This window comes from Pseudophryne corroboree, chromosome 5 (genome assembly GCF_028390025.1).
Source record: "Pseudophryne corroboree isolate aPseCor3 chromosome 5, aPseCor3.hap2, whole genome shotgun sequence".
In the NCBI taxonomy this organism is placed as follows: Eukaryota; Metazoa; Chordata; class Amphibia; order Anura; family Myobatrachidae; genus Pseudophryne; species Pseudophryne corroboree.
This window is the reverse complement of record NC_086448.1, coordinates 653,736,689-653,757,649: the sequence shown is the minus strand read 5'-3', so window position 1 is coordinate 653,757,649 and position 20,961 is coordinate 653,736,689. Positions and strand designations below refer to the sequence as shown.

The window sequence follows — 20,961 nt, the reverse complement described above, 5'->3', positions numbered from 1 at the left end:
AGCCCTGGGTATAGACGGGTCCCTTGGGAGCCATGGGCACTTTAAAGGTGGGTACACACTGGTAGATATATCTGTTGATCGGCAGATATATCTATGGACGGATCGAGCAGTGTGTTGAGCATACACACTGCCCGATCCGTCGGGGACTGACGTCATGAACTGGGCGGGCGTGTACACACTCCCGCCCAGTTCAGCTGTCAATCACCGCTGGCTGCCCCAGCATGTGTACGGGCGGTCAGCCGACTTCCCGTACAGATACAGCGGCGCGTCAATATATCGGTACATATATTGGCCGTCAGCTGTGCTGCAGGGCCGATGCGATACGTCTGTGAACGACGGAGTTCACAGACGTATCGCCCGTACACACTGGCCGATGGACCCGCGATATATCGGGCATTAAAGAGAACGGCCGATATATCGGCCAGTGTGTACCCACCTTAAGAGTTTAATAGTGTGGGCTGGCTCCTCCCTCTATGCCCCTCCTACCAGAATCAGTTTAGAAAATGCGCCTGGTGGAGCAGGTCACAGCTAGGGGAGAGTTTTTCTAGTTTTATTATTTTTGTTAGATTTAGGCACAGGGAGGCTGCTGGCAACAGCCTCCCTGCTTCGTGGGACTTAGGGGGGGAGTAGTGTCCAACCCTCTGAGGTTAATGGCCACTATCTCCGCTGACAGGACATTAAGCTCCTGAGGGTGATGATCGTTAGCCCCCGAGGTGAGCGCTCACTCCCGTAGCATGCCGCCATCCCCTAACAAAGCCAGAAGATCGCGGTGGTGAGAAGGACACCGGCGACCCACAATTGGGAAGCCGGCGTGAATGGCGGCAACAGGGTGGAAGCGCAGTACTGAAGCTGCGCTACGGAGGCTCAGCGGTACTGTGGTGTGGCGCTATGAGAGGCGCCCTGGGCACTGCATCTATCAGGGTCACTGAACTGCTGCTAGAAATGATACCTCAGGCCAGTATAAAGAATGTAAAGTGCGGGAAGACGCGCCATTTATGGGGGCGGAGCTTCCAGAGCGGATCCAGCAGCTCTCCAGCGCCATTTTCTCCCTGCAGAACATCACACACAGACGCTGACAGGGAGTGCTGACCCTCCACATGACTCCAGTCATCCTGTGCGGTACCGGGGGGGGGGGGGGGGGGGGGTTCCCTGCTTTTGATTAAAACACCATCCTGCAAAGCAGCCACTGAAGAGGAGAGAGTGCAGAGATGACTCCTCTCTCTTCAGTCTATCTCCCCCCTGTGTACCCATATTGGTGAAGACACGTGCAATTTACTGGTATGTGCAAAGGATTATACCAGGTCCCGGTACTTTTGGGGTCTGTGGCCTACTCATGGGTGGTGTGGTCATGGCTCCTTTAAAATGGTAAAAAAGGATTTGCAGTGCCACACAATGAAAAATGATGGGGGGGGGGGGGGCACCAGGGGGGGAGAGAAACCCATAAAGGAGCTCCCCAGCCAGGGGCAAATCCGGAGTGGGGGGCTGATCAATGTGACCATTCCCTGCAGCTTTCGTACAGGCTGAGAAGACTACTGCAGCAGCCTCCCTGGGCTGGGTTGCCACTGTTTACAGGGGTAAGAGAGAGAGGAGGAGAGAGTGTGTGTGAGAGAGTAAGAGAGCGAAAGGGGGGAGAAAGAGAGAAAGGGGGAGGAGGTGAAGAGAGTGAGGGACGAGAGAAAGAGAGGGGAAGGAATGTGTGAGAGGGGGGAGAAGGGAGGAGAGGGGGAGAGAGAGATAAAAAGAGAGGTGAGAGAAAGATGGTGTGTGTGTGTGTGTGTGTGTGTGTGTGTGTGAGAGAGAGAAAGTGGGAGAGAAGGGGGGGAGATACTGGGGGAAGGGGGAGGGGGGAGAGAGAAAGAGAGATGGGGAGAGAAAGATAAAAAGAGGTGAGAGAAAGAGATGGTGTGTGTGTGCGTGAGAGAAAATAGGAGAGAAGGGGAGGAGAGACTGGGGGAAGGAGAAGGGAGGATATGGGGGGGGGAGAGAGTGTGTGTGGGGGGGGTGAAAGAGGGGGAAGAGAAAAAGAGAGAGGGGAGGGAGAGCGTGTGTATGAGAGAGAGGGAGTGGGGAGAGAGAGGGTTGAGACAGGCATCACAGTGTACCTCTGTCCTAATACCCCACTGCGTACCTCGCTCTGTCCCCCTACCCCCATAGGCGTGCGCAGCACATTTTATTAGGGGGTGCACCGTCGGAGGGGTGTGTCTAGCACCGCCTTTTGGGCGTGTCTAGCACCATCTATTGACGGTCAACACAATTTAAAATATCCACCCTTGTACCAATCCTAATAAAGCAGATACATTGTCAGATGTTGTGGTGTGCACCAAACAAACACCCCTGATGGCACACACTGCAATTATACTGCTCCTCCTCAGCCTGGTCTGGCTCCCCCTCTCTTTCCCCTGCAAGCTGCAGCAGCTTACTTACAAGTCAGTCACTCACTGACACTGACAGTCGCAGACTAGTGCTGCTGCTGGAAAAACGAGTGATGTGTCAATGCTGCTGCCGACTGCCTGCCAGTATTGAATTTGTCTTCCTAAGAGGAATGCTGGCTGCATGCTGATCCTCATCAGTGGCTGGCGTTGGCATAGCATAGAAGGAGAGAGGTGGGCATGTGGCGGGTGGGCGTGCGAGCAGCATGACGTAATCACGTCACATCACGCTGTTTTTGTACATGGAGGTGGAGCCGGGAGTTTGAAAGCCGGTGGCAGGGGCACCCTTGATTAACCCTGGCATCTGGTCAGTAATGCATACCTGACAGGGTGCAGCGCAGAGGGGACAGTAATCAGCCTGCTTGGCGATCGCTGCATCAGGCATGTGAGATCGGGGTGCCAGACATTAGGGGGTGCCTGTGTGCACCAGGCACCCCCCCTGCGCACACCTATGCCTACCCCCGGTACAAGCATTACTATGTTTCTCTGATTCCCCCCCCCCTCCACCCTTCTTCTACCCTTACCCCTTCAGTACAGACAGCCCTGTCATCAGCGGGTTCCCCTGACAGTAGCACCGACAGCAGGCCAGGTCCTCTCTTCGGGTTTTCATGCTGTGGTAGGTCATTAGATTGTGACATCAAACCCCGGCAACTGCAGTCAGTCGGAGGTTTAGGTAAGAGGAGGGGGAGGAAATGTGAAGGGAGCGCTGGACTCCCTTCTGCTTTGTTATGGTCTGCGACCAGCTGCAGCGTACTGAAAAGAGTCCGTTTGACTCGTTAGTAGTACTGCTGACAATGCCGCTGCAGGCACCTTCATTGCACTGCACCGCCGCTGGTCTCAGTTAAAAAAAAAAGTGGCAGAAATGAGTGCCCCCACTCCCCCTCCCGAACCTGCCAGTGCGCAATATAGATATACAAGCTAACTGGCATGTAGCCTTAGGCTGAGGCATTACACTATCAGGGAAGACAAATTCATTGCTTCCCAAAGACCCCCATTTACTCTACACATGAAATTGATACTGGTGCCAAGTATAAAGTTTTGTCAACAATCCTTCACCACACCAATCCACATGAGTAAATTGATCACTCTCACACAGTGAACTTAATTGCCTACGGTGATCAAGTGATCAAGACCATAGGAATTGCCACTCTTACCTCTACTAGTGCTCTACTGCACTAACAAATAGTCAAGCCGCTTCTAGGCTTACCAGGACTAATTACACTAGACTTTGGTGTGCCCGTCATCCAGCAAATGTCACAGAATCTAGAGACTTTGCAGGTCTTTTTTATTGCAGAACCATTGGGAAACTACTTATGACTTATGACATATCATATGCATTTGGATAAATCTGTCACACCCACAGTATGCGTACCATGGCATATACCACTTGAAAGACAAAGTCATAGTAGAGCTGAACTGCACAATGGCACTTGAAGTAATTGCGCCTGTGTATAAGAGGTTACCCAATAGGTACTGGCTATGGTGGCTGCAGTGAAGGAGGGTGGTTATCTATCTGCACATGTCTGTTCATCTAAATACGGCCCACATGAAACGACAACACCCACTCAAGACAGTGGAACAAATACTATAATTGCTGACATGCCCAATGCCAAGATCTTGATGCCAGATGTGTATTAAGGCAGATTACCTCGACAAAGAATAATTTATACTAATTCATTCATGACAGAGTATTTCTGCGGTGTATGGAACATTTCTTTGAGGAATACCATAGCAAAATCATTGTGGATGACATTTTGGGACACATAGGCCCTCATTCCGAGTTGTTCGCTCGGTAAAAATCTTCGCATCGCAGCGATTTTCCGCTTAATGCGCATGCGCAATGTCCGCACTGCGACTGCGCCAAGTAAATTTGCTATGCACTTAGGAATTTTACTCACGGCATTTTCATCGTTCTGGCGATCGTAATGTGATTGACAGGAAATGGGTGTTACTGGGCGGAAACTGGACGTTTTATGGGAGTGTGCGAAAAAACGCTACCGTTTCTGGGAAAAACGCGGGAGTGGCTGGAGAAACGGAGGAGTGTCTGGGCGAACGCTGGGTGTGTTTGTGACGTCAAACCAGGAACGACAAGCACTGAACTGATCGCAGATGCCGAGTAAGTCTGGAGCTACTCAGAAACTGCTACGAGGTGTGTAATCGCAATATTGCGAATACATCGTTCGCATTTTTAAGATGCTAAGATTCACTCCCAGTAGGCGGCGGCTTAGCATGAGCAAATCTGCTAAAATCCGCTTGCGAGCGAACAACTCGGAATGAGGGCCATTGTGAAGGAACACAATGTATGCCTCCGTGAATCCTGACAAATACAGATTTTGTGCCACGGAGGTTCTTTATGCAGTGACACCTGCTCACCTACTAGGGTGACCCAGACAATGGCTATCCAGCAAATCGCAACCTCCACACTCAGCCTACTGTGTTTTCTGGGCATAACCAACTTTCTCTATCGTCCTAGTGGATGCTGGGGTTCCTGAAAGGACCATGGGGAATAGCGGCTCCGCAGGAGACAGGGCACAAAAAGTTAAGCTTTAGGATCAGGTGGTGTGCACTGGCTCCTCCCCCTATGACCCTCCTCCAAGCCTCAGTTAGATTTTTGTGCCCGGCCGAGAAGGGTGCAATCTAGGTGGCTCTCCTAAAGAGCTGCTTAGAAAAGTTTAGCTTAGGTTTTTTATTTTACAGTGAGTCCTGCTGGCAACAGGATCACTGCAACGAGGGACTTAGGGGAGAAGAAGTGAACTCACCTGCGTGCAGGATGGATTGGCTTCTTGGCTACTGGACATTAGCTCCAGAGGGACGATCACAGGTACAGCCTGGATGGTCACCGGAGCCTCGCCGCCGGCCCCCTTGCAGATGCTGAAACGAGAAGAGGTCCAGAATCGGCGGCAGAAGACTCCTCAGTCTTCTTAAGGTAGCGCACAGCACTGCAGCTGTGCGCCATTTTCCTCTCAGCACACTTCACACGGCAGTCACTGAGGGTGCAGGGCGCTGGGAGGGGGGCGCCCTGGGAGGCAAATGAAAACCTTTTTTGGCTAAAAATACCTCACATATAGCCTCCGGGGGCTATATGGAGATATTTAACCCCTGCCAGAATCCGTTAAGAGCGGGAGACGAGGCCGCCGAAAAAGGGGCGGGGCCTATCTCCTCAGCACACAGCGCCATTTTCCCTCACAGAAAGGCTGGAGGGAAGGCTCCCAGGCTCTCACCTGCACTGCACTACAGAAACAGGGTTAAAACAGAGAGGGGGGGCACTAATTTGGCGTTAGAAATATATAAAAAAGATGCTATAAGGGAAAACACTTATATAAGGTTGTCCCTATATAATTATAGCGTTTTTGGTGTGTGCTGGCAAACTCTCCCTCTGTCTCTCCAAAGGGCTAGTAGGTCCTGTCCTCTATCAGAGCATTCCCTGTGTGTGTGCTGTGTGTCGGTACGTGTGTGTCGACATGTATGAGGACGATGTTGGTGAGGAGGCGGAGCAATTGCCTGTAATGGTGATGTCACTCTCTAGGGAGTCGACACCGGAATGGATGGCTTATTTAGGGAATTACGTGATAATGTCAACACGCGCCAAGGTCGGTTGACGACATGAGACGGCCGACAAACAATTAGTACCGGTCCAGACGTCTCAAAACACCGTCAGGGGTTTTAAAACGCCCGTTTACTTTAGTCGGTCGACACAGACAGGGACACTGAATCCAGTGTCGACGGTGAATAAACAAACGTATTCCTTATTAGGGCCACACGTTAAGGGCAATGAAGGAGGTGTTACATATTTCTGATACTACAAGTACCACAAAAGAGGGTATTATGTGGGATGTGAAAAAACTACCGTAGTTTTTCCTGAATCAGATAAATTAAATGAAGTGTGTGATGATGCGTGGGTTCCCCCCGATAGAAAATATGGGCGGTATACCCTTTCCCGCCAGAAGTTAGGGCGCGTTGGGAAACACCCCTTAGGGTGGATAAGGCGCTCACACGCTTATCAGAACAAGTGGCGGTACCGTCTATAGATAGGGCCGTCCTCAAGGAGCCAGCTGACAGGAGGCTGGAAAAATATCATAAAAAGTATATACACACATACTGGTGTTATACTGCGACCAGCGATCGCCTCAGCCTGGATGTGCAGAGCTGGGGTGGCTTGGTCGGATTCCCTGACTAAAAATATTGATACCCTTGACAGGGACAGTATTTTATTGACTATAGAGCATTTAAAGGATGTATTTCTATATATGCGAGATGCACAGAGGGATATTTGCACTCTGGCATCAAGAGTAAGTGCGATGTCCATATCTGCCAGAAGATGTTTATGGACACGACAGTGGTCAGGTGATGCAGATTCCAAACGGCACAAAGGTGTATTGCCGTATAAAGGAAGAGGAGTTATTTGGGGTCGGTCCATCGGACCTGGTGGCCACGGCAACTGCTGGAAAATCCACCGTTTTTACCCTAAGTCACATCTCTGCAGAAAAAGACACCGTCTTTTCAGCTTCAGTCCTTTCGTCCCTATAAGAGTCATATCTGCCCAGGGATAGAGGAAAGGGAAGAAGACTGCAGCAGGCAGCCCATTCCCAGGAACAGAAGCGTTCCACCGCTTCTGACAAGCTCTCAGCATGACGCTGAGACCGTACAGGACCCCTGGATCCTACAAGTAGTATCCCAGGGGTACAGTTTGGAATGTCGAGACGTTTCCCCTGCGCAGGCTCCTGAAGTCTGCTTTACCAAGGTCTCCCTCCGACAAGGAGGCAGTATGGGAAAAAATTCACGAGCTGTATTCCCAGCAGGTGATAATTAAATTACCCCTCCTACAACAAGAAAAGGGGGTATTATTCCACACTATATTGTGGTACTGAAGCCAGAAGGCTAGGTGAGACCTATTCTAAATCTAAAAAAATTTGAACACTTACAAAGGTTCAAATCAAGATGGAGTCACTCAGAGCAGTGATAACGAACCGGGAAGAAGGGGACTATCTGGTGTCCCGAGACATCAGGGATGCTTACCTCCATGTCCCAAATTTGCCCTTATCACTAAGGGTACCTCAGGTTCGTGGTACAGAACTGTCACTATCAGTTTCAGACGCTGCCGTTTGGATTGTCTACGGCACCCCGGGTCTTTACCAAGGTAATGGCCGAAATGATGGTTCTTCTTCGAAGAAAAGGCGTCTTAATTATCCCTTACTTGGACGATCTCCTGATAAGGGCAAAGTCCAGGGAACAGTTGGAGGTCGGAGTAGCACTATCTCGGATACTGTTACAACAGCAGGGGTGGATTCTAAATATTCCAAAATCGCAGCTGATCCCGACAACAAGTCTCCTGTGCTTAGGGATGATTCTGGACACAGTCCAGAAAAAGGTGTTTCTCCCGGAAGAGAAAGCCAGGGAGTTATCCGAGCTAGTCAGGAACCTCCTAAAATCAGTGCATCATTGCACAAGGGCCATGGTAAAAAAATGGTGACTTCCTTCGAAGCAATTCCAGTCGGCAGATTTCATGCAAGAACTTTTCAGTGGGATCTGCTGGACAAATGGTCCGGATCGCATCTTCAGATGCATCAGCGGATAACCCTATATCCAAGGACAAGGGTGTCTCTCCTGTGGTGGTTACAGAGTGCTCATCTTCTAGAGGGCCGCAGATTCGGCATTCAGTTTTGGATGTTGGTGACCACGGAGGCCAGCCCGAGAGGCTGGGGAGCAGTCACACAAGGAAAAAAATTCCAGGGAGTGTGATCAAGTCTGGAGATTTTTCTCCACATAAATATAGCTAAGGGTAAATTTATAATGCTCTAAGCTTAGCAAGACCTCTGCTTCAAGGTCAGCCGGTATTGATCCAGTGGGATAAAACATCACGGCAGTCGCCCACGTAAATAGACAGGGCGGCACAAGAAGCAGGAGGGCAGTGGCAAAAACTGCAAGGACTTTTCGCTGGGCGGAAAATCATGTGATAGCACTGTCAGCAGTGTTTCATTCCGGGAATGGAAACTGGGAAGCAGACTTCCTCAGTAGGCACGACCTCCACCCGGCAGAGTGGGAACTTCATGGGGAAGTTTTCCACATAATTGTAAACCGTTGGGAATTACCAAAGGTGGACATGATGGCGTCCCGTCTGAACAAAAAACGGGACAGGTATTGCGCCAGGTTAAGAGACCCTCAGGCAATAGCTGTGGACGTTCTGGTAACACCGTGGGTGTACCAGTCGGTGTATGTGTTCCATCCTCTGCTTTTCATACCTAAGGTACTGAGAATTATAAGACGTAGAGGAGTAAGAACTATACTCATGGCTCCGGATTGGCCAAGAAGGACTTGGTACCCGGAACTTCAAGAGATGCTCACAGAGGACTTATGGCCTCTGCCGCTAAGAAGGGACTTGTTTCAGCAAGTACCATGTCTGTTCCAAGACTTACCGCAGCTGCGTTTGACGGCATGGCGGTGGAACGCCGGATCCTAAGGGAAAAGGCATTCAGGAAGAGGTCATTCCTACCCTGGTCAAAGCCAGAAAGGAGGTGACCGCACAACATTATCACCACATGTGGCGAAAATATGTTGCGTGGTGTGAGGCCAGGAAGGCCCCACGAAGAAATTTCAACTCGGTCGATTCCTGCATTTCTTGCAAACAGGAGTGTCTATGAGCCTCAAATTGGGGTCCATTAAGGTTCAAATTTCGGCCCTGTCGATTTTTCTTCCAGAAAGAATTGGCTTCAGTTCCTGAAGTCCAGAAGTTTGTCAAGGGAGTATTGCATATACAACCCCCTTTTGTGCCTCCAGTGGCACTGTGGGATCTCAACGTAGTTCTGGGATTCCTCAAAACACATTGGTTTAAAACCAGTCAAATCTGTGGATTTGAAGCATCTCACATGAAAAGTGAACATGCTCTTGGACCTGGCCTGGACCAGGCGAGTGTCAAATTGGTGGTTTTTTTCTCAAAAAAGCCCATATCTGTTTGTCCATTCGGACAGGGCAGAGCTGCGGACTCGTCCCCAGTTCTCTCCCTAAGGTGGTGTCAGTGTTTCACCTGAACCAGCTTATTGTGGTGTCTTGCGCCTACTAGGGACTTGGAGGACTCCAAGTTGCTAGATGTGGTCAGGGCCCTGAAAATATAGGTTCCAGGACGGCTGGAGTCAGGAAAACTGACTTGCTGTTATCCTGTAAGCACCCAACAAACTGGGTGCTCTTGCTTTTAAGCAGACTTTTGCTAGTTGGATGTGTAATACAATTCAGCTTGCACATTCTGTGGCAGGCCTGCCACAGCCAAAATATGTAAATGCCCATTCCACAAGGAAGGTGGGCTCATCTTGGGCGGCTGCCCGAGGGGTCTCGGCTTTACAACTTTGCCGAGCGGCTATTTAGTCAGGGGCAAACACGTTTGTGAAATTCTACAAATTTGATACCCTGGCTAAGGAGGACCTGGAGTTCTCTCATTCGGTGCTGCAGAGTCATCCGCACTCTCCCGCCCGTTTGGGAGCTTTGGTATAATCCCCATGGTCCTTTCAGGAACCCCAGCATCCACTAGGACGATAGAGAAAATAAGAATTTACTTACCGATAATTCTATTTCTCGGAGTCCGTAGTGGATGCTGGGCGCCCATCCCAAGTGCGGATTATCTGCATTACTTGTACATAGTTACAAAAATCGGGTTATTATTGTTGTGAGCCATCTTTTCAGAGGCTCCGCTGTTATCATACTGTTAACTGGGTTCAGATCACAGGTTGTACAGTGTGATTGGTGTGGCTGGTATGAGTCTTACCCGGGATTCATAAATCCTTCCTTATTGTGTACGCTCGTCCGGGCACAGTACCTAACTGAGGCTTGGAGGAGGGTCATAGGGGGAGGAGCCAGTGCACACCACCTGATCCTAAAGCTTTACTTTTTGTGCCCTGTCTCCTGCGGAGCCGCTATTCCCCATGGTCCTTTCAGGAACCCCAGCATCCACTACGGACTCCGAGAAATAGAATTATCGGTAAGTAAATTCTTATTATTTATCCAAATTCTTGTCCCACTACAATAATGTGACTACTCCACTTCGTCAACTCCTGCATTTATACATTGAGCGGTATTGGACTGAACACCATGAAATGCAGCCTGAAGTCTATGTTGGCCAGCAGTCTAGCACAGACCGCTCAGCACACATCTCTCTCCCGCCCAGCACACAGCGGTGAAATGAGTGATCTCACTAGATTTGGCATGCATGCCAAATCTAGAGTCGGCGATAGCGACGCTCGGGGCTGCGCATCGCTATCGCTATGGGCATACACACGGAGAGATCCGTGCTTAATTTCTCAGCAATCTAGTCAGATTGCTTAGAATTTAAGCACGGATCTCTCCGTGTGTATCCCCCTTAACCCATTTTGGTCCAGGTGGGCAGTTTTCTACCCATTTTTCTAGATTATTTGCGAGATGGCTAATATTGACCCAATTAAGAAAAATTTGGTGGAATTTTTTTTTTATATATAATGATAACATATTGAAGTGCTGGGTAGGAAACTTCCTACCTGGGCTGAAATGGGTTAACAATCAGCAGTGCTCGACTTCCGGTTCCGGCGCCCATGTGTGGAGAAGCTGATTGCTGCAGCTCTCCTGCACCCTCGGTAACCGGAGCACACAGCGCCTCCCGTTCGCGGCTTTTCTCCGCACCTGGCGCACACTACCTGTGGGAAAGTGCTGGGGACTGGATGGAAAGGTTTCTGTCCTCCCCCATGCCCCCTAAAGCCCAGAGATCGAGGTCTGAAAAACGGCCGGGGGAATCCAAGATGGCCACCGCACCTAACTCACAAACGAGTCTGCAGGCTGCTGGCAGCATTAAACAGGCTTCTGCAAAACACATTTCTCCCTCAGGTGAGCCTGACTGTTCCCCTGCCTCTCCAGTGACTTATGCTGATGTGAGAGCTGTTAGGGATGCCATGGAGCCTATCATGGATGCACATGCTGCTAAAATGCAGCAGGCAGTAAAAGACCTAAAATCCCAAATCAAGCAGTTATCCAAGACTGTTCTTACAAATGAACAAAGGCTGGGGGAGACTTTTCAGGATGTTGGGGATCTTAAGCACAGATATGATGAGCTCCAGAAATCTCACTTGCAGCTGCTGAACAAGGTTGACGATCTTGAAAATAGATCGAGATCGAATCTTCGGGTGCTGGGGCTCCCTGAGTCACTGAAAGGTCCTGATTTGACTCTTTTTTTTACAAACGTCCCTCCTTGACTTGTTACATATCCAAGATGAATGCACTGGCTTAGTTATTGAGAGAGCCCACAGACTGGGTCCCCCACGTTCTTCACCTAATAGCAGACCACGTGTGGTTATATTTAAATGTCTGAACTTTCTCCATAAGGAGGCAATATGGACGGCATCCAGGAGGCATAGGAATTTACAATGGGAGGGAGCTAATTTTCTAGGACTACTCCGCGGAGGTATCCCGGGCACGTCGGGAATTTCCCCCCCCTTTGCTCCCGTTTGGTAAAGGCGAATAAAAAATTTGCTCTGCTCTTCCCTGCAAGACTACGCCTGTTTGATGGAAATTCTTTCCGGGACTTTACAAATCTTGCAGATGCAGAGGCTTATGTTTCTGAGGCATCAAAGGCAGATGATGACTCCTCTCAGGCGGATGACACCCTGGATCGAGATGGCTGAGTATTGCTCCTGGACTACTCTGTTTCCGGTTATGTCTGCTAATTTAATTATTGCTGTAGAATCTGCTGCAGGTGTTTTTTCCCCCAAAAGAGACTTTGGTCTTATACAGCGGGCTGAACCTTTTTGCCTTGTTTTCTGTTTTAGATTTTTCTTATTCATCTGTTGTCTTTTTGTGGCTATGTAATCTTTCTTGAATGGTTATATATGCTTAGCGGAGATATCTCCCCCTACTTCTTATATGACAGGCTGCGTTTTTCTTTTTTTTTGTAACATGCTCTGTGTGCTCTGATATTTTCTTGTTATTTTTCCTATGTATATTTTCATATATTATGTTGCCGAGGGTGGGTAAGGGCGCCCCCTCCCTCATTTTTTCCTCAGGTTTTCATAATTCTGGCTGGCTCATTGGCGGTCTATGACGGCCTCTGTGCTTGCCTGAACCGGTTGTTCTCGTTTTCTGAAGTTATGATTGTCCTTAGCAGGACTTTCTTTCACAATGTTAATGTTATATTTTGTGTGTTTTCTATGTTTTTGTCCCTCTTTTCTTCTCCCCCTCCCCTTCTCCTCCTAATGTGTCCACCCCGGTATGATTTGTATCCGTTTTTCGGCGGCTGTAGATATCATGATTACTGCGCAGGTTTTCAGGTTTTCCCAGTTCATTTGATGCATGGCTAGTTTGAGTGTCGGCACGTGGAATGTGGGAGGGATCAACTCTCCAGCTAAACGCAGAAAGATTTTGCTCTATCTTCGGAAGGTGGGGATGGATGTTGTTTTCATTCAGGAATCTCACCTTATGCCAAATGAGGTAATAAAACTGAACACTATGGGTTGGTCTGTGGTAGCCTCTTCCTCCTTCTCTTCTAAGGCTAGGGGAGTGATTATTTTAGCACGGCACACGGTCCCTATCTCTGTCCATGCGATTTTAGATGACACTCAGGGTCGGTATGTACTGGCAGATGTCACATTGTATGCATCCAGGTTCCTACTTTGTAATATCTATGCTCCCAATCAGTACTCTAAGCAATTTTATACGAACATGGTCACTAAGCTACTAAACTACTCTGAAATTCCTATAATCTTGGGTGGAGATTTTAATTTATATTCTTCTCCAACCTTGGATAAACCCCCCCCCTCGCGCTCCCCCCTCGTTACCACGTATTGGTATCCCCTATATTTGCTCGCAGTTGTCCTTAGTGGATGTGTGGCGCGCATGCTACCCATTAGAAAGGGAATTTACATGCCTCTCAGCTGCGCACCACACGTTCTCGAGGATTGACTATCTGCTGTTATCTGACTCCTTTTTCTCAAAAGTGGCTGACTCTAAAATTGAGGATATCTGTATTTCGGACCATGCTTTATGCTGGATGAAATTGATGCTCCTCTCAGAAAAATCCTCTTTTCGCTCCTGACACTTCCCCTCTCATTTAAGTGGCTCTCTGAAATTCCGCTCCTCATTAGATGCAGCGTGGCTGGATTATCATACGCATAATAGAGAAACTCTGAGTGAGGATCCTGCTCTTTTCTGGCAGGCGTCAAAATCAGTTATTCGGGGGCACATTATGTCCTATAGTAAAAAAAGGGATTTAGATTTAAACTCACAATATTTGGAAGCCCAGGCGGCTCTTACTCACTCTTTTCAGGAATTTAAATCCTCCCCCTCCCCTTCTACTAGGGAACGATACCTTACACAAAAAACACTGTTTGATACCCTCCTTTCTCAAATGGAAGCTAAATATTCATTTTCAAGAGACTGTGGCATTTACAGATATGGCAATAAGTCTGGCAAACTGTTATCCCATTTGCTAAAAGGCAGACACCCTAAAGTGGTCATTCACTCTCTGCTCACCCAAGGTGGGGACAGAGTACGGACCTCGGCCGAGATTGCTGAGGTGCTACAGTCTTTTTATACCACTCTTTATGCACGTCCTGTTATTAACCAGACCCACAAGTCTAGCTTTTGGTCTTCTACTGATCTGCCTCAAATGTCAGAGTCGCACTGTACCTCTCTTCTTGCACCTATCACCACTGAGGAAGTTTCTTTAGCAATAGCTGGACTGAAGACTGGGAAGACTCCGGGCCCTGACGGTTTTGCCAATGACTACTATAAAATTCTATCTACTAGACTGTGCGAACCTCTTTCTGTCTTATTTAATTCTTTTATGCAGGGTGCTTCCTTGCCCCAATATTTTAATTCCGCGGTCATAAAGGTTATCCCGAAGCCTGGCCGGGATCCTGAGTCTCCCAGTTCTTATCGTCCGATCTCCCTTCTAAACACGGAGTATAAATTGTTCACTAAAATCCTCTCGAATAGACTCAAATTCATAGTCCCTGATATAGTTCATACAGACCAGACTGGATTTGTCTGGGGTCGGCAATCAGTGAGCAATATCCGAAAGGTCTTGACTGTTATGCAGGCCTTTGAGCTTTCCAAACCCACTGACACTAATGTATTATTGTCACTTGATGCCGAAAAGGCGTTCGACCTGGTCACCTGGGACCATCTGTATGAAACGCTTCACCGCTTTGGTGCACCTGAGGACTTTGTCTCTCTTATTTCCCGATTATATGAATCTCCCTCCACTCAAGTTTTGGGGAATGGTATCCTCTCATCCCCTTTTCTTATCCAGAGTGGCACACATCAGGGCTGCCCCTTGTCACCTTTATTATTTGCCTTAGCTTTAGAACCCCTAGCTGTTTCCCTGAGAAATTCTCCCAGATTTACAGGCATAAAAATAATGGACACTATGGTAAAATTATCACTGTATGCTGACGACATGCTTCTATTTATTTCTCATCCTGATACGTCCATCCCTGCGATTGTCTCCCTGATTGAACAATTTGGTTCCTTTGCGGGATACAAAATTAATATATCTAAATCCGAGCTTCTCCTCCTTTCAGGAGACTCTTCCCTCTTTCCATTACACCCGGTCCTGTCCCGATTCCCAGTGGCTCGAGATAGTCTTAGATATTTAGGGGTTCAGATCCCTACTTTCCTTCCGGATCTATATGCGGTTAATTTTGGTCCTATTTTGTCCAAGGTGTCTAAAATCCTTACAGACTGGGCATCTCTGCCCTTGTCTCTTATGGGTCGCGCAGAAGTTATTAAATCTGTTGTTTTTCCCAAGATTGCTTATTTTCTTCTTATGCTCCCTATTGCCCTTGTTGAGAAAGATGTCCTTTTTCTTAAACAGTGTTTCACTAGATTTCTATGGGCAGGTAAACGACCAAGAGTCCCCTACGCTAGGTTACAGCTATTACGTGAAGAGGTAGGTATGGGAATCCCGGATCCTGTTCTATTTAGTAGAGCAGCGATGTACCGGTATATCACAGACTGGCTTTGGGGCAGATCAGTATTTACAAACTTGTCACTTGAGTTGGCCGTATTCCATCCTTACTCCCCTGCTGCACTCTTACACACCCCAAACTCCCATCTCCCATCTGAGATAAAACATAATATTTTATTTTGGCATACATACCGAGCATGGCAGGCCACTCACACTAAAGCCCAGAGAAAATCTGACACCTCTCTTCACACTACGTTTTGGGGTAACCCATGTTTCCTTCCTGGCCTTGATAATGCACATTTTTTGAGTTGGAGAGAAAAGGGGATCGCAGCTATTAGAGACATATACGACCCAGGATGCAACGCAGTACTTTCTTTCTCTGATATCCAGATAAAATTTGGTATTTCCCACCGGGAATTTTTTATGTACCTGCAGGCACTTTGCTCAATCCCAGTCTCACCCAATGATTTCTGAGGCTACCACAGACCCGCTGCGCACCTTAATGGTGCTTACTAAAGATTGTCCTTACCATCTTAGTTACTTCAGAAACACCTTTAGGGTCTCATATAGAGACCGGCTCTGGGATTCCGCGTTGTCTTCATGGGCCAGAGATATCCCCAATATGGGATCGTGCGCTGAATTGTTAGATAACATTTTACCCACTTTTAGGTTCTTACACTCTGCCTCTTTGCAAGAGGTTCACTTGAAGACGCTCCAAAGGGCATATATAGCGCCTAATCAGAGGGCACACATGGTCCCAGACGACACTGGCTGTTGCATCAAATGTACTGCGCAGAGTGCCACCTTGTACCACAATATGTGGTCTTGCCGGAAAATATTTAAGTTTTGGTACAAGGTGGTCGCTTATCTCAACACAGTATTTAATTTACGGTTAATAAAACGCCCGAGGGCTTGTTTGCTACTTGATTTTAGGGAGTGGTCTCTTGGGCCTGAAGATAGAGACATTGTTCCGGTACTCTCTGTTATCCTGACAATTGCCAAGAAACAAATTCTTAATAATTGGATCAAACCGTCTACCCCTTCTTTGATGGCTGTGAAACACATGACCCTCCGGATTATTTATTTTGAGAGGCGTGCTACTCTTCCTGATATTGAATTGGGGGTCAGGCGGTTTGCCAAGAAGTGGGAGAGGTATATTGATACTCTAGACCCGGATGTACAGTCGTTCATCTATAAACTTTTTGAGACCACAACGTGGTATCTATATAGACAAATCGATAGGGCCTCTTGACAACCTAGGCCCATGTACTGTTCCTTTGGGACCCCCTGCTGTTTTCTTAGGAAATGCAATTATATTAATTTTAATAACCAATGCTGTATGTTTAGTCTGATGCCATATGGGTACTGAACCTTCTCTTTGGTTAGAATGGCTAACCATGCCAGAATTACTTCTTTAATATTTTTACTTAGGACTTCTTTGGCCGCTACTCATTCATGATATGATTATACTTGTATTGTTTCCCCCATTTGTTCCCCCCCCCCCTCCTCCTGTCTGTCTTCTTTACTGACCTCTCGGCTATACTGATGTCCTGTGAATCCTCAGGTAGAATTGTATGCTTAGCCTTAGGTATATGGTGATTTCTTATGCTAAGACGCACGTCGGTAATGTCTTCATCATTTCCTAGACCTCATGTAGGTGAAGATTGTTTATCCTTTACCTCTTACTCAAGCCTACAAGTACCGACTATGTATCTGTGGTTTCACTGATGTGGCTTAAAAGCACCTTACGATGGATTATTGTAACTATACCGGTTTTTCTCCGATTTTTGGTATGTCTGTATCATGAAGGTCTTCCCTGTTCTTGTATTTCTATAAAAAATCTAATAAAAATTGTTGAATTAAAAAAAACATTCAGCAGTGCTCTGGCATCTTGTTTCGCACACACAGACCAATCTACAACATTTTGGTGTAAATGTATGGGTGATTTCTAACCATTAATCTTGAGCCTACTGTATATAGATGTTTTTTGGCTTCCAGAGAGGAAAATCCACTCCATGTCCATTTAATGTAGACCAGGCTCAAAATTATTGTATGCTAAACTGGAGTTATCAGGGTCGTCATTGATGGGGTACACAGTGGCGTAAGTTCAACCCAGTTGCCCGGAGGCAAGAGTATGGAGTGTTCTGAAAAAAAATGTATATACTATATTTATACATTTAACTGTCTTTTATTTTGAATCACACATTTCTTAGCAGTCATACCCAGGATTAGATCCCATGACCTGTTACACTGACAGCAGACACTTTACTGATGGAGTTATTTGCTCCTGTAGAGGAAGCATGAGAATTTTAACTATATGAAGTTACGTGTAATTGTCAGAGAAGTATCTTCATATACAGTAGTTAAAATTCTCATATTTCCTATACAGGAGCAAACAGTTTCATCAGTAAGGTGTCTGCTTCCAGTGTAACAGGTTATGGTTTCTAATCCTGGGTGTGACACTTGTAAAATGTGTATATTCAGTATAATAAAGAGGGTGTGATTTGTAAGGTGCAGGGACCAGTGAGGAAGTCGGACACTGAAAAGACAGTGACAGCTGTCAATTAACTTAATTCAATGGTGTCACAGAATGGGAGGAGAGGTGCCCCCCTTCAGAACAGGAGCCCGGCGGCAGATGACTATGTTGCCTCCCAGAGTTCTGCCTCTGGGGGTACATGAGTAAGGGTCAGGATGGTCTAGGGTGCCATTGGGACACTATTACAAACTATGCAAACTGCAAAGTGAGTAACATGTAGTAAACATTTGGGGGAGGCAATGGGGGCTGTTTTCTGGGCGTGCCAAAGTCAGCCACTGCAAACTCGCTCGCAGCTGGAGGACCCTCAGTGTCTTAGGAGAGCCACGCTATCTGATGGTGGGTACACACTGCGGGATATATCTGCAGATCAATTGATCTGCAGATATATTTATAGCCGGGTCGGGCATTGTGTTGTGCATACACACTGCCCGATCCGTTGTGACTGACGTGACAAACTGGGCGGGCATTTACATGCACCCAACCAGTTCAGCCATCTATCACCGCCGGCGTTCACAGACATATCGTTGGTACACACTGGCCGACGGGCCAGCGATATATCGGCCATTCAATAGAATGACTGATATATCGGCCAGTGTGCATACCTCCCAACATGACCCTCTCCAGGAGGGACAGAATGTTCTGCTCCTGGACTTCCCTCTTAATGTATGATTGCCATCACCTGTGGTGAAACACCTTTCTTATCCATTAACTTGTTCAACAGAGGTGTCGGCAATCATACATTAAGAAAAAAGTCCAGAAGCAGAGCAATGTGTCCCTCCTGGAGAGGGTCATGTTGGGAGGTATGAGTGTGTACCCACAATAAGACAGCATAGACTACACAATTATCTGCCAGATCTGGTTGGTTGGAATGAAAGTCTTATGCTGGGTACACACTGGACACTACACCCCTAATGTGACTGACAACTGTACATCATCATAATCCAGTATTAATACTGTATACAGACATAGGACCAAACCTGTTAGTCATGGCCACAACCCTTCCAGGAAAAAAACAATGGAAAATACTGTACTATGAGCAAAGCCATGCATATACTACTGGGGAGTATCTAACCTACAGCAATATTACCTACATTATAATAACCACCCACAGTAGCAGAACTGTAACTATACGTTTTGGTGCCAGAAAGAGAATTGAGAATTGGGGTCCCCCGTCTACCCCCCCCCTCCCCTCATGGGGAAGAGTCACAACAAAATTAATCCCAGAAAAAGCCCTTACTATGATACCCATCCCCCCCCCCCCATATATATACATAGTTACATAGTGTTAGAGGCTGAAAAAAGACAATTCGTCCATCGAGTTCAACCTATTTGAGCTTGCCACCATTCAGCCACAATACCCCTTATTAAATAACACATTTCAATATACTGCCACACCCATGACTCAAACTCACAACCTGCTGCATCCCAGACAAACACCCCACCCACCGAGCCACTTGATCCCGTAATAAAGGACATTGCTACTGAACAATAGAGCTATCAAGTCAAGTCTGTGAATGCTGTATAGGTATTAGTAACAAAAGGTGTGGGGCTAGGAGACAGGAGCGTTCAGGGGATGCTGGGCTTCAAAAAGGGGGGGAAGCTGCAAGTGAAAGTAATTAGATAATTCATAATTGACTAGTGCTGCCAATAGCGCCCCCTACCCGCAGCGATATATGCGGAGCACACTCCGCGCACACCTAGTTATGGCCCTGCACAGTAGTATTGTATACAATGTGCGTATAATTGTATATGAGTGCTCTACTTTATCATGATTTGATTTGAATGTTGATATTCCACGGGGAAAATCCCAATAATAATAATATGACTGTGAAGTATTGTGGCATAAAATATATTAAGCACTTAGAGTAACTGGTAAAGTTTCTGTGAGTCGTTAATATATAGTTCATGCCACAATACTATATTGAAGTAAAAGGCATTCAATTTACACTATCAGAATTTGCAGGTTTGGACAGAAGTGGAGGGACCCCAAACCAAATTACTGCCTAGGCCCTCATGGGGTCTTAATCCCCTTCTGTGTAGAGGGACATGCTAGAGGTGAAGGCACCTGGTCTCTGTATTTTACTATGTAATGTTAAAACATTTTTTATTCAAATTGTGACATTTTGTAAAGCTTCTGGCTCCACCATTCAGTTCACTTCTAAATTTACACTCTGACCACTATACTATACATTTATATGTGGGAGATGGAACACATGTTAATAAAGAACACACAGTGTGATGAAGCTCAGCTCACCTCTAACATAACGCCATAATGTTACTACGTAGGGTGCAGACTTATCAGGTCATATGTGGGCACATCCTCCACAGCACGGGTTGTTTGCTGGATTGCATTTTGTTGCCAGGATGAAATGTCCTCCTGTATAGAGAGAGAATGATTACATATACTGAGCCATCAGTTACAGTATGGAGGAACACATTGAGGTATGAGGGGTTTTAAATAGCAAACACTAAATTAGCTGTAAAGATGAGTCAGCCTGTATGCCCCATGCCATTTAAAGTAGGTCATGTTAATATCCAGCAATAGGTGAGTGACTTCCAACAGCCTATACATGCGCCAACAGCCTAAGATGACCCTCAGAATTGAAGACTACACTCCCCTATACTCAGTGCTAATTTGTAGCATTTCTCTATTCCTACATCAGACATTGCAGTCTGACAGAGAGAGCTATTTTTAGGCTGCCTCTGCTCTGATTTAATACATTGTCACATTTCCTGAGAGCTGGGCAAGATATTTATTGCCCTGCATTTAGGGCACTCTGCTCAGCAAATGCCACTGCCGTATCTTCAGATATTTTATTGTAAGTTTAATATAACTGGGGTTTTTTATGTTTCAATCAATGATTCCATTGAAACTGTAGTTCCAGCTAAATTATCCATGCGTAGATCTCTTTGAATGTACTCTCAATGTGACCAGCAGCCTCTAGATATAGGTCAATTGTTCAGCAAGTTCTCTATTTGAATTGTGTTAAATCAATGACATTTTTAACCCCTTTGGTGCTCTCTGCAGTATTTTAAATAAAAGAACAAGTAAAAAAAATGATCAACATTTTTTCCCCCAA

At 46.9% G+C, this 20,961-nt stretch overlaps 1 protein-coding gene across 1 annotated transcript in view; it reads right to left on the bottom strand.

The window, feature by feature from the left end:
- MAPRE2 (microtubule associated protein RP/EB family member 2) overlaps positions 1 to 20,159 on the bottom strand; it is a 495,635-nt gene extending 475,476 nt beyond the window's left edge. Inside the window, exon 1 of the mRNA XM_063923682.1 lies at positions 20,136 to 20,159. The gene's annotated coding sequence lies outside the window, so the exon portion shown is untranslated. The remainder of the gene's footprint in view (positions 1 to 20,135) is intronic.
- Positions 20,160 to 20,961: the final 802 nt, after the last annotated feature.